We start from the raw sequence: 11,717 nt of genomic DNA, 5'->3' as shown, positions 1-11,717 counted from the left end.
ATAAATTTCCAAATTTGCAATCACTTTATATTAGCCACATATCTTCTGATGGTACGTAAGCTGTAATCACCCAATGTCCACACAGCAACAAGTAATATCTGAAAGTGTTAAATACGGCGGTATATAGGTGAGTATTTTTATAGAAGAGCGGTCGATGTATCGCTGCACGTCTTCAAACCCCTAGGACACTTAAGGAGCTTCGACAGACACTGGTGCAAGAATGGGAGGATACACCCCAGCAGCTGCTCGACCACCTGATCCAGAGTATGCCAACCCGTTGTGCGGCCTGTGTACGTGTGCATGGTGATCATATCCCATACTGATATTGGGGTAAATGCGCAGGAAACAGTGGCGTTTTGTAGCACATGTCTTTCAGGACGGTTTTCTCAACTTATCACCAATACGTGGACTCACAGATCTGTGTCGTGAGTGTTCCCTATGTGCCTATGATAATAGCGCCAGTTTTGTGTAGTGCCACGTTGTGTGGCACCACATTCTGCAGTTATCCTTAATTTATGAGCATGAGTGTAGTTTCGTTGCATACATGGGACTAACGTTTACAAATGTACGGTGCAATTAGTTATTTCCTTGGAAGATTTTCAAAATATGCAAGCGTATTTCTGAGCTTGTGGTATGTTATTCGAAACTTTGATATTTTTCATGTAATATCCGGTGCCTACATTGAATGCATAAAGATTTAAACTTTTCTCTTACCAGGAACGTTGAATTGTGTTTTTATTTTTTGTAGTCTGTTTGCAATAAATGTTTGAAATCTGTTCCTTCTTTTTGAATAGCCCTGTATAATGACCATAATCGGTAGGTTAGTAGTAATGCTCTATTCTGTAGACGCTCTCCGCGTTTAGCGTACCAAACGATAAAGGTGATGCGAGAGGAGCAGCACGGCGCGATAATATTCTGTATTCGTTTAAACCATACAACCAAGTATGCGGTCAAGATGAACAACCTCGTACAACAGGGTCTATGTGGTTCAGGGACTTCAAGGAAGGCCATCTTGTCTGTTTAAAGCACAGACCTGGTGTTTTGGCTTCTGCTGCGACTGAAGTCAACATTAACAAGCTGCTGTGATTGTCCATAAGGATCGGCGGATACCATTACGTAACCTCAGTGAAGTGCTGATCGATTATCACCGGTGATGAGTCATGGCTCCTTCATTATGATCCTGAAGGAAAACGTACCAGCACAGAGTGGAAATCGGCAGAATTCTCCAAACAAAAACAGGCAAATGTTGTTCCCTCGGCAGGGAAGTGATGGAGATTACATTTTTTGACTGTCTTTGAATGATTTAGCAGCATGCAGTTCCCTCCTGACACTCTCGTTGCAACAGCATACTGCACGTTAATATTGGCTGAACTGAGGAAGCACATTGCAAGGAAACGATCAGTACTTTCTCGGACTAGGTGGCGGCTTCATCATGACAACGTGGGGCCTCACAACTCACGTCATGCAGTATCTGGCTCAGTTCAACATTACCTGTGTACCGCATCCGCCTTATAGCCCAGATCTTGAACCATATGGTTTAATTTTTATTACTGTCACAAAAGGCAAAGCTGTTGGCCATTCGATTTGAGAACTCTGAAGTAGTGCTCAAAAACTGTGAGACGATTTTCGAGGACCTGAAAAAGAATGGCAATGTGCTTGAGGACTGGCAGAACGCTATAAGAAGTGCATTCAAGTGGGGGAAGGCGCGGGACTCCTCTGAAAAAGATCACATAAATACTGAAATGAAGTAATAAGCATCTGTGAAATGAATCAATCTCTGTGTTTGTTGATCAGCCCTCGTACGTGCAAGAGATCTGGGGACATGGGAAGCTTCGTGATGGATAGTATAAGACAGAGATCTCGAAACCATGTTTTAAACTGTAAGACATTTTTAGGGGCAGATATGGACTCTGGTTTATATGGATTCATTCTTCCCACGCTCTACCCGTGAATGAAAGCGGAATATAATTTAATACGCTGTAGAACAGCGGCAGGTCTGTGGGACATGGCATATCGAAAAATCTAGCTTTGGACCTCAAGGACTAGTATAGGGGGAGAAGTAGCTACGGTACACAAAGATTAGAATTTGCAAAACAGATTAGAGGAGGTCTTGTGAGTAGCAGCTACATAGAAATGAAAATATTAGCACAGGGTAGGAAACGAAAGGTACTGCCTCAGTAATATTGAAAGACTCATAACTTATAAGTTCAGCGAGATATAAATTCATACCGTAATTATTTACATGAACGTATCGCAACCTTTCTGCAAATTTAATCTGTTTTGGTTCACATTGTTGAACATCTTTCTATTTTTACAAAACTCACTAAACAATGCGTAATTTTCAAAAGAAGCATTTGCGAAGAAGTGCTCCGGCCTGAAACGGTCGGAAGAAGTATGAATTGATAATCTGACGCATTTGTGGCTGAGTGTAGTATTTGATTCTTCTTATCCAGTTCGACATATTGTCTGACCTGTACTGTTATTCTTCAGTCAAGTCCTCCAATTTCGTTTCTTGACAGGTCGATCTAAATGCATACAAGTTTCACTGAACAACTGTGTAAAATATCATTTTGTGTTTCGGTCATCACGGTGGAGGATACGTTTATCTAATAAATTGGATTCATTATCTAGTATATGGGGAACATCGTTTACTCCAGTGGCATTGTTTTCACTTAGGTCTTTCAGCACTCTGACATATTCTTCTAGCAGTATCATGTCTCCCATCGTATCCTCACCTTATTCCTCCTCTCTTTCTGTTATATTGTCCTAACGTTAGTTTTCCTTATGTAGACTACGCTCCTCGGAGTATGGGACCTCATCATCATCATCAGACCCTGTATATATTCCTTCGACATTTCAGCTTTTCATCTTTACTTGGTACTGGCTTGGCATCTGAGTTCGTGATATTAATCTGCCTTCTTTACTGTAAAGATATGTTTAATTTTCCTATAGGGACCATTTCTCTTTCTCCTAGTCATTCATGTTTCTACAACCATACATTTGTCAAATGGCTCTGAGCACTATGCGACTTAACTGCTGAGGTCATCAGTCGCCTAGAACTTAGAACTAATTAAACGTAACTAACCTAAGGGCAGCACACACATCCATGCCCGAGGCAGGATTCGAACCTGCGACCGTAGCGGGCGCTCTGCTCCAGACTGCAGCGCCCAGAACCGCACGGCCACTCCGCATACATTTGTCCTCTAGTCATTCGTGCTTAGCCATCTTGCCGTTCCTGTCAGCCTCACATTTTAGATGTTGGTACTTCTTCTAGGGGCAACGGTCTTGCCACAGTGGCTACAACGGTTCCCGTCAGATCACCAAAGTTAAGCGCTGTCTGGCATGACTAGCACTCGGATGGGTGACCATCCGGGCCACCATGCGCTGTTGCCATTTTTCGGGGTGCGCTCAGCCTCGTGACGCCAATTGAGGAGCTACTCGACCGAATAGTAGCGGCTCCGGTCAAAGAAAACCATCATAACGACTGGGAGAGCGGTGTGCTGACCACACGCCCCTCCTATCCGCATCCTCATCTGAGGATGACACAGAGGTCGGATGGTCCCGATGGGCCACTTGTGGCCTGATAACGGAGTGCTTTACTTCTTCTTGCATGCTTCGTTTGCTGCATTCTTATATTTTCTACTTCCATCAGTTAAATTCAATATCTCTTGTGATATCCAAGGATTTTTACTAGACCTTATCTTTTTAGCTATTTGATCCTTTACCGCCTTCACTGTTTCATCTCTCAAAACTACCCCTTTCTCTTCTACTATATTCAGTTCCTCTGTTTCAATACTCCCTTTGAAACTCTCATTAACCTCTGGCTTTTTTAACTTATCCCGGTCCCATCTCCTCAATCTACTACTTTTTTTGCACATTCCTCGGTTTTAATCTACGGTTCATAATCAATAAATTACGATCAGAGTTCGCATCTGCCGCTGGAAATTCCTTTCAGTTTAAAATCTGGTTCTGGTGTCTCTGTCGTGCCATTATAAGAGTTAATCAATGTGAAACCTTCCAGGTCTGCAGGCCTCTTCCATGCATACAAACGTTTTTCATGATTCTTAAAATTTAGCAGTGATTAAATTATGCTGTATGCAAAATTCTACCTGGCGGCTTCCTCTTTCAGTCCTTTTCCCCAGTCTACACTCCCCTACTATTTTTCTTTCTCGCCCTACTACCGAATTTCAGTCATCCATCACAGTTAACCTTGTCTCTCCATTAACTATCTGAATAACTTCTTTTATCTCATGATACATTCTTCCAATCCCTTTATCACCTGCGGAGCTATTTGGGATATAAACTTGTACAACAGTGTTGTATGTTGGTTTTATGTCTATTTTGACTATGATAATTCTTTCACTAAGCTGTTCATAGTAGCTTACCATCGTTCTTAGTTCTTCATTCTTTATTAAGTATACTCCTGCATTATCTCAAACTGATTTTGTTCTGATACCCATTTACTGACTTGACTGGAAGTCCTGTTCTTCTTACCACCGTACTTCACTAATTTCCACTACATATAACTTCTGCTTGTCCTTTTCCTTCATTAAATTCTCTAACTTACCTACCCCTTAAGGGATCCAACATTCCACGCTCTGTTTTGTTTTTCCTGAAGATGCAGTTCCATTAGTAGCCCCGCCTTTAAATTCGAATGTGGTACTATTACGCCTCTGGAATGTTTCACCCAGGAGGATGTCGTCATCTTTAATCGCCCTCAGTAAGAAACATAACGGCTGTAGTTTCCTCTTGCTTTCAGCGTTTGCAGTACCAGCACAGCAAGGCCATGTCGGCTGATTTACACGGCCAGGTCAATAAACCATTAAGACTGTTGCTCTTGCAATTTCTGGAAAGGTTGCTGCCCCTCTTCAGAAACCAGGGGCTAGTCTGGTTTCTCCGCAGATAACCCTCCACTGGGTCACCCAAACCACCCCATGTCGGCAAGGTTCATGGTTCAAGGTTTCATAAATACCTGCCAGTACATATTTCTTTGTTTGAGTGAACTAAGGAAGCAGAGAGAAATGAAGAGTGGATAGGCTTCTTAATCCCAGCTATCCAGGTTGTTCTTCGATTTAGACTCATTTTTAGTGATGATTGTCTGAGCGAGTAGCACCGAATTTGTAAAGAGCAAGTGGAATTGGCTCTAAAGACACAGCGAATTTGGCCTTCAGCGCACCGTGAGTCTCCAGCACTGGCCGCTAGCCAACACCTTGCATTCCGCTTCTGACAAGAAGCCAAACAAACATTCCCTCCCAGAAACAACGACCCGGCCTATCCCTGCCTACAGTTAATACCAGAAGGGAAGTCTCTCTGCCGTCTAGCTTATCCCGTTTGCAACTCGAGGAGAGCAATCCATTTTTATTAAATCCAGCTTATGAGAAAATTATGGGATAGGAGAAATACGACGCAATACGTGTCTTTTATAATAAGTCTTTAGTGCTGACCAGTAATCACGATATTGTTTGTTGACAGGGAATCAATGAAACAAGTATGAAGCGTCGGATGAATTACTGCTTCAGCCTCTTCAACCAGATGGCGATCAAAATACGAGACAAATAACTGGAATAACGTTACAAGCTTACTTGTGCGTGGCTCCTGAACCGGATTAAATCACAAGTCAAAATAAAAATATAAAATTTCAGATTCAAACGGTGGAAGAGAGGAGGTCTAGCGTATTACGTGATCAGATGAGGTACTAAATGTCTGGTGCTGGGAAGCAGAAACTGTTACAATAAAAACTAGGGAGGATATTACATTTCTCTACTCACACCCGAACAGCGTATTTTCCTAATGAATATTTTGGATAAGGCAGTAGAGTATATACACTGCAGGAAAAATAATTAGTATACCGTCCTAGAGGTTACCAGTTCCAGCGCCCCTTTTGAAATGTTCAAGCCGATGTATTTGAAGTAAAATATAAAATGACTGTGAATAATATTGTATGGACATAAAACACAAATTAATTATGAAAATGTATTAAATTAGCTTCAAAGAAAGACTATATCGATTGCAATGTAATAAAAAGACATTATTTATATTAGATGAGATCGGTGCATAACGTTCTCGAAACTAACATTGTTATCTTTGTTATTAGATATAAGAGAAAAAAGATATCTAAAATCCGAGCCAGATCATTTCTTCTCGTACGTAGAGAATAATTCAACTGTGTATTCTGTGCTTAGTCGAAATATATTTATAAAAAGTAAGTGCATTGTGTTACTTAAAGAACCCATGCAAACAATTCTTCCTGAATTAATAATTGAAAGAAGTGATTTAGCATTTTTTTCAGTCTCTGCGAAGCGAGCAGCGGTGATCTTTGACTGGCAACAATTGGCCGCTATTACGCGGCGTATTTAAATTTATTTTTTTGTGTAACATATCACTACAGCCGGAGCAGAAAGAATCATTTCAAGTTATTCAATTAACTAAAGTGCAAAGCATTACTAATTTTATTTCGTCAAAAAATGCTTACTTTCAAAGATACGATTTATTCTAGGTCAGTGAACTTAGCCTGCATTGCATTTCACCGAAAGCATTTGAAATAATTTGTAGGGAGCCTGGCGCTCATTTGAAACACAATTTAATATTTATCTTTTGCTACCTACAAATCAATATATATATATTTCTTATATTATCCCTTTCTTGTGTTTCACTTAATAATAATAATAATAATTAATAAGCACAGAAAGGAAGGGATAATATACAGTACACTCAAGATTTATCGTTGCAATAGTGCATATGGAGTACATGAAGTGAATACATATTCAGATCAATAGCATAAGTGGTTTTGAGATACCAGGTATCGACCCATGCTGAAACACCCATATTAGTACGTTGTAGCCTCCACAAGCTGCAATGCAGGTGCTGACTCTGGCATCCAGTCGACTGTACAGATAACGAATACTGTCGTGGGTTACGTTACGCCACGCCTACTCGACCTTTTCTCGCATTTCTGTAAAAGTTGTTGTTTGACGAGTCGCACGAGTCACTGCTGATCCCATCGTATCCCACAGGTGCTCGACTGGAAACAAGTCTGGACATTGTGCCGTCCAGGGAAGTTGCTGCACATGTTGTAGAGCACGTTGAGTTTCACGGACAGTATGTGGGTGAGCATTATCATGTTGGAACCACACATCGCCTTCCTGTTGGAAGAACGGTAAAGAAACGGTTCTAGCAACATTCTGCACGTACCGAGAGTTGGTTAGCGTCGGCTACAGAAACTTCAAAGGTGAATGAGCGTTGTACACTACTGGCCATTAAAACTTGTACACCACGAAGATGACGTGCTACAGACGTGAAATTAAACCGACAGGAAGAAGATGCAGTGATATGCAAATGATTAGCTTTTCAGATCATTCACACAAGGTTGGCGCCGGTGGTGACACCTATAACGTGCTGACATGAGGAAAGTTTCCAACCGATTTCTCATACACAAACAGCAGTTGACGGGCGTTGCCTGGTGAAACGTTGTTGTGATGCATCGTGTAAGGAGCATAAATGCGTACCATCACGTTTCCTACTTTGATAAAGGTCGAATTGTAACCTATCGCGATTGCGGTTTATCGTATCGCGACATTGCTGTTCGCGTTGGTCGAGATCCAATCACTGTTAGCAGAATATGGAATCGGTGGGTTCAGGAGGTTAATACGGAACGCCGTGCTGGATCCCAACGGCCTCGTATCACTAGCAGTCGAGATGACAGGCATCTTATCCGATTGGCTCTAACGGATCGTGCAGCCACGTCTCGATCCCTGAGTCAACAGATGGGGACGTTTGCAAGACAACAACCGTCTGCACGAACAGTTCGACGACGTTTGCAGCAACATGGACTATCAGCTTGGAGACCATGGCTGCGGTTACCCTTGACGCTGGATCACAGACAGGAGAGGCAGCGATGGTGTACTCAACGACGAACTTGGGTGCACGAATGGCAAAACGTCATTTTTTCGATGAATCCAGGTTCTGTTTACAGAATCATGATGGTCGCATCCGTGTTTGGCGACATCGCGGTGAACGCACATTGGAAGCGTGCATTCGTAATCGCCATACTGGCGTATCACCCGGCGTGATGGATGGGGTGCCATTGGTTACAGGTCTCGGTCACCTCTTGTTCGCATTGACGGCACTTTGAACAGTGGACGTTACATTTCAGATGTGTTACGACCCGTGGCCGTACCGTTCATTCGATCCCTGGGAAACCCTACATTTCAGCAGGATAATGTACGACAGCATGTTGCAGGTCCTGTACGGGCCTTTATGGATACAGAAAATGTTCGGCTGCTGCCCTGGCCAGCACATTCTACAGATCTCTCACCGATTGAAAACGTCTGGTCAATGGTGGCCGAGCAACTGTATCGTCACAATACGCCAGTCACTACTCTTGATGAACTGTGGTATCGTGTTGAAGCTGCGTGGGCAGCTGTACCTGTACACGCCATCCAAGCTCTGTTTGACTCAATGACCAGGCGTATCAAGGCCGTTATTACGGCCACAGGTGGTTGTTCTGGGTACTGCTTTCTCAGGATCTATGGACCCAAATTGCGTGAAAATGTAATCACATCTCAGTTCTAGTACAGTATATTTTTCCAATGAATACCCGTTTACCATCTGCATTTCTTCTTGGTGTAGCAATTTTAATGGCCAGTAGTGTAACTTATTGCACCCCAGACCGTAATGCTTGGGATGGGGCGAGTGTGCCTTGGACGAATGCACTCTTCGAGACGGCGCTCGCCAAGTCCCTGTCATATGCGCTAACGGGCGTCACTTGCGTGGGGGCAAAATTTGCTTTCATCCTCGGGGACCATGGCGCGCCATTCGATCTGCCAAGTGATCCTCTGACGGCGCCAGTTTTGCTGTGCACGTCGATGCTGTGGTATGAGTGAGACGGCCTACAGATGTGCGTGCCCATAGTCCCTGTGCTAATAACTGGTTCGCAACAGTTCGTGTTTACATGTATGGGCTCATAAGCCCTACTAGCTTTGCTGTGGTAGCTGTACGATTTACCACTGCTGCTCTTGCAGTACGACGATCCTGGCGGGTGTTTGTGCTGCGTGGACACCCGGAATCTCGTCTACGACAGTGAGAATATTCACGTGACCTCTGATACCAGCATCGTCACACAATCGACGCAGCACGTCCAACTTGTATGACAACTCTCCGAAAGTACTACCCCGCTACTCGGAAGGCCACAGTTTGACTCCTTCCAAACTCGCTCAGATGGCTGTAGAAATAACTACTGGTTCTCTGCGGCATGGTTGCTTGCTTTCTTCACACGTTTGTCCCACACTGGGTCTTCTGGCTGTGAGCACTCCCTATTAAAGGGTAGACAAAGATGGTGCTCTGGTAGCTATGTGCCGGCCGCTGTGGCCGAGCGGTTCTAGGCACTTCAGTCCGGAATCGCGCGACTACTACGGTCGCAGGTTCGAATCCTGCCTCGGGCATGGATATGTGTGACGTCCTTAGGTTAGTTAGGTTTAAGTAGTTCTAAGTCTAGGGGAGCGATGACCTCAGATGTTAAGTCCCATGGTGCTTAGAGCCATTTGAACCATTTGGTAACTATGTCACTACATTATCTGTTGGCGGACGACGTTGAAACCATTGCCAATACACCTACTATTCCACAGGTGGCATGTGCCGTCATTGGATGAAAATCACATCTTTTCAGGTGTACTCATTTTCTTCCGGCAGCGTGTGTGTGTGTGTGTGTGTGTGTGTGTGTGTGTGTGTGTGTGTGTGTGTGAACTTCTAAGGGACCAAACTGCTGAGGTCATCGGTCCCTAGACTTATACACTACTTATACTAACTTATGCTAAGAACAAGACACACACCCATGCCAGAGGGAGAAATCGAACCTCCGGCGGAAGGGGTCACGCAGTCCGCGACATGGCGCCTTTAACCGAGCGGCCACTACATGCGACTCCAGCAGTGTATTAATGAGTAAAACAGACATCAGCAGAAGACGCAATTCTTTCTTTTCTTTAGCGTTTATCTCGCTGTGGCGGGGTCTGCAAACATTTTTCCTCCGCCTGTCCATCATGTATTAATTTTGTAATTTTAATTCTGTGTCCGGGTGACCTTCTTGTCCCCTGCAAATCATTAGTTTACTCTTGGGAGTGATAGCTGTGTGTGTTACCAAGAGGCATAATGATTATTTTATGTTTGTGCGCTTTTATCCCGAAAAAGGGCGGAGATTGTTCTAAAGAGGGACGGAAATTGTCCTGTAGAGGTACGTGAGTGTGCTTCTGTATCTTTATCAATATTTTACATTCTGTTTTACCGTAAGTGGTGTATTATGCTTCGGTTATCATTATCAACATTATCAATCCTACGGGAAGAGAAAGTCTCCGTATAAGCACGAATTTCTGTGATTTTACGCCATGCTCCTTTTCCGAGATGTATATGGAAGGAAGTAATATGCTTCCTAACCCTTCTTGGAACTTACGCTCTCAGAATTTTAACAGTAAACCTATACGTTGAGCACAACGCCTCACTTACAACGTGTGGCACTAGAATTTAAATGAACGTTTTCGTGACGCTTACAAAACGAACCCGCAATGAAACACAGAGTTCTTGTTTGGATGTTCTCCACCTGTAGTCACAGCCTTAAGATCACCGCTTTCCTCCCCTACGACGGTTGAATCGATCCAGTAAAGTTGGCTTCAGTGTACCTGTCTGGACTAAGAGTTCATAATTTTTTGTCTTGTAAAATCCTACAGTTTTCAGAAAATTTAAGTAACTTTTTTACAATATAGACAGTGTAGCGTAGGGCACAGCAATGCTGCTTCGGTGTATGTGGCGTCGCGACAGTATCACTTTGTTAGAGAATTGTGATAGAACAAATCTAATCGCACCTACAAGTTGTGCCTATTTCCATAGTGTTCTTCATGGCACGTACGCTGGTAACGAGGCGAAAAGTGCGTGGACGCTAGTCTGTTGTGTGCATTGTCCCCTACGCAGACGGAACCAACACAACCTAAGTCTGCTGCTGGAGAATGACTGTATATTGAAAACCTCAAACTGAGGGAAGGTAGTCTGAGTGTACCAGGCTTCTGAGTTCACTCCGACATTTGCGTACGGGCATCACACACAGAGAGATTCCGCACTCGTTTTTCTTGCTGTATATCTCCTTTGACAGGATTACAGTGCAAAACTGCTCGACCTGGAAATGGCCTTTAAGTAATCACAGTATGCTGTAAGGTGGCACCTTACATGAGAGCTTTGTACATTGCAGTGGGAAGGTGAATATGGCACCTAACTTAATTCTGCGGTAATGAGCAAATTTTCCTAGCAGTTTGCAATGCAAAAAGGGATGGCATTCAATTGATGGTAATTAACACACCATTCCTATAATCAATGTTTGAGCAGAAGGTGAAATAAGCAGCGAGAGGCGTTTTAGTTTGGAATTCAGAGAGACGATGCAGAGACAAGGCCGTGCTACAGGGGATACCATGGAAACCACTTAAAGGTGTGTCCTTGGTGGGAAGTCAGCGACCCACCTGGCGACTCAGATGGGGAGAGCGAGTATAACAGTCCATCTGAGGGAGGACAGGAAAGAAAGCTTTTAGAAAACTGCGTTTCGGAATTCCAAATGGATATGAAACAAGACCAGTGACGCACTTTCGATCACGTGTCCAGCGAGTGGTACACATGTGAGAGAGCCAACGTACGCATTTAGGCATCTGGAACAGGCACAAAACGTCCGATTGGCGGAAACGCGC

General features: G+C 43.6%; 1 pseudogene; it reads left to right on the top strand.

The window, feature by feature from the left end:
- Window positions 1-3,275: 3,275 nt before the first annotated feature.
- On the top strand, window positions 3,276-3,393 carry LOC126477000 (5S ribosomal RNA; annotated as a pseudogene).
- The last annotated feature ends 8,324 nt before the right edge of the window (window positions 3,394-11,717 follow it).

The sequence above is a fragment of the Schistocerca serialis genome, chromosome 4, assembly GCF_023864345.2.
Source record: "Schistocerca serialis cubense isolate TAMUIC-IGC-003099 chromosome 4, iqSchSeri2.2, whole genome shotgun sequence".
Taxonomy (NCBI): domain Eukaryota; kingdom Metazoa; phylum Arthropoda; class Insecta; order Orthoptera; family Acrididae; genus Schistocerca; species Schistocerca serialis.
The sequence above is the reverse complement of the archived record's forward strand: the minus strand, read 5'-3'. Positions and strand labels throughout refer to the sequence as shown.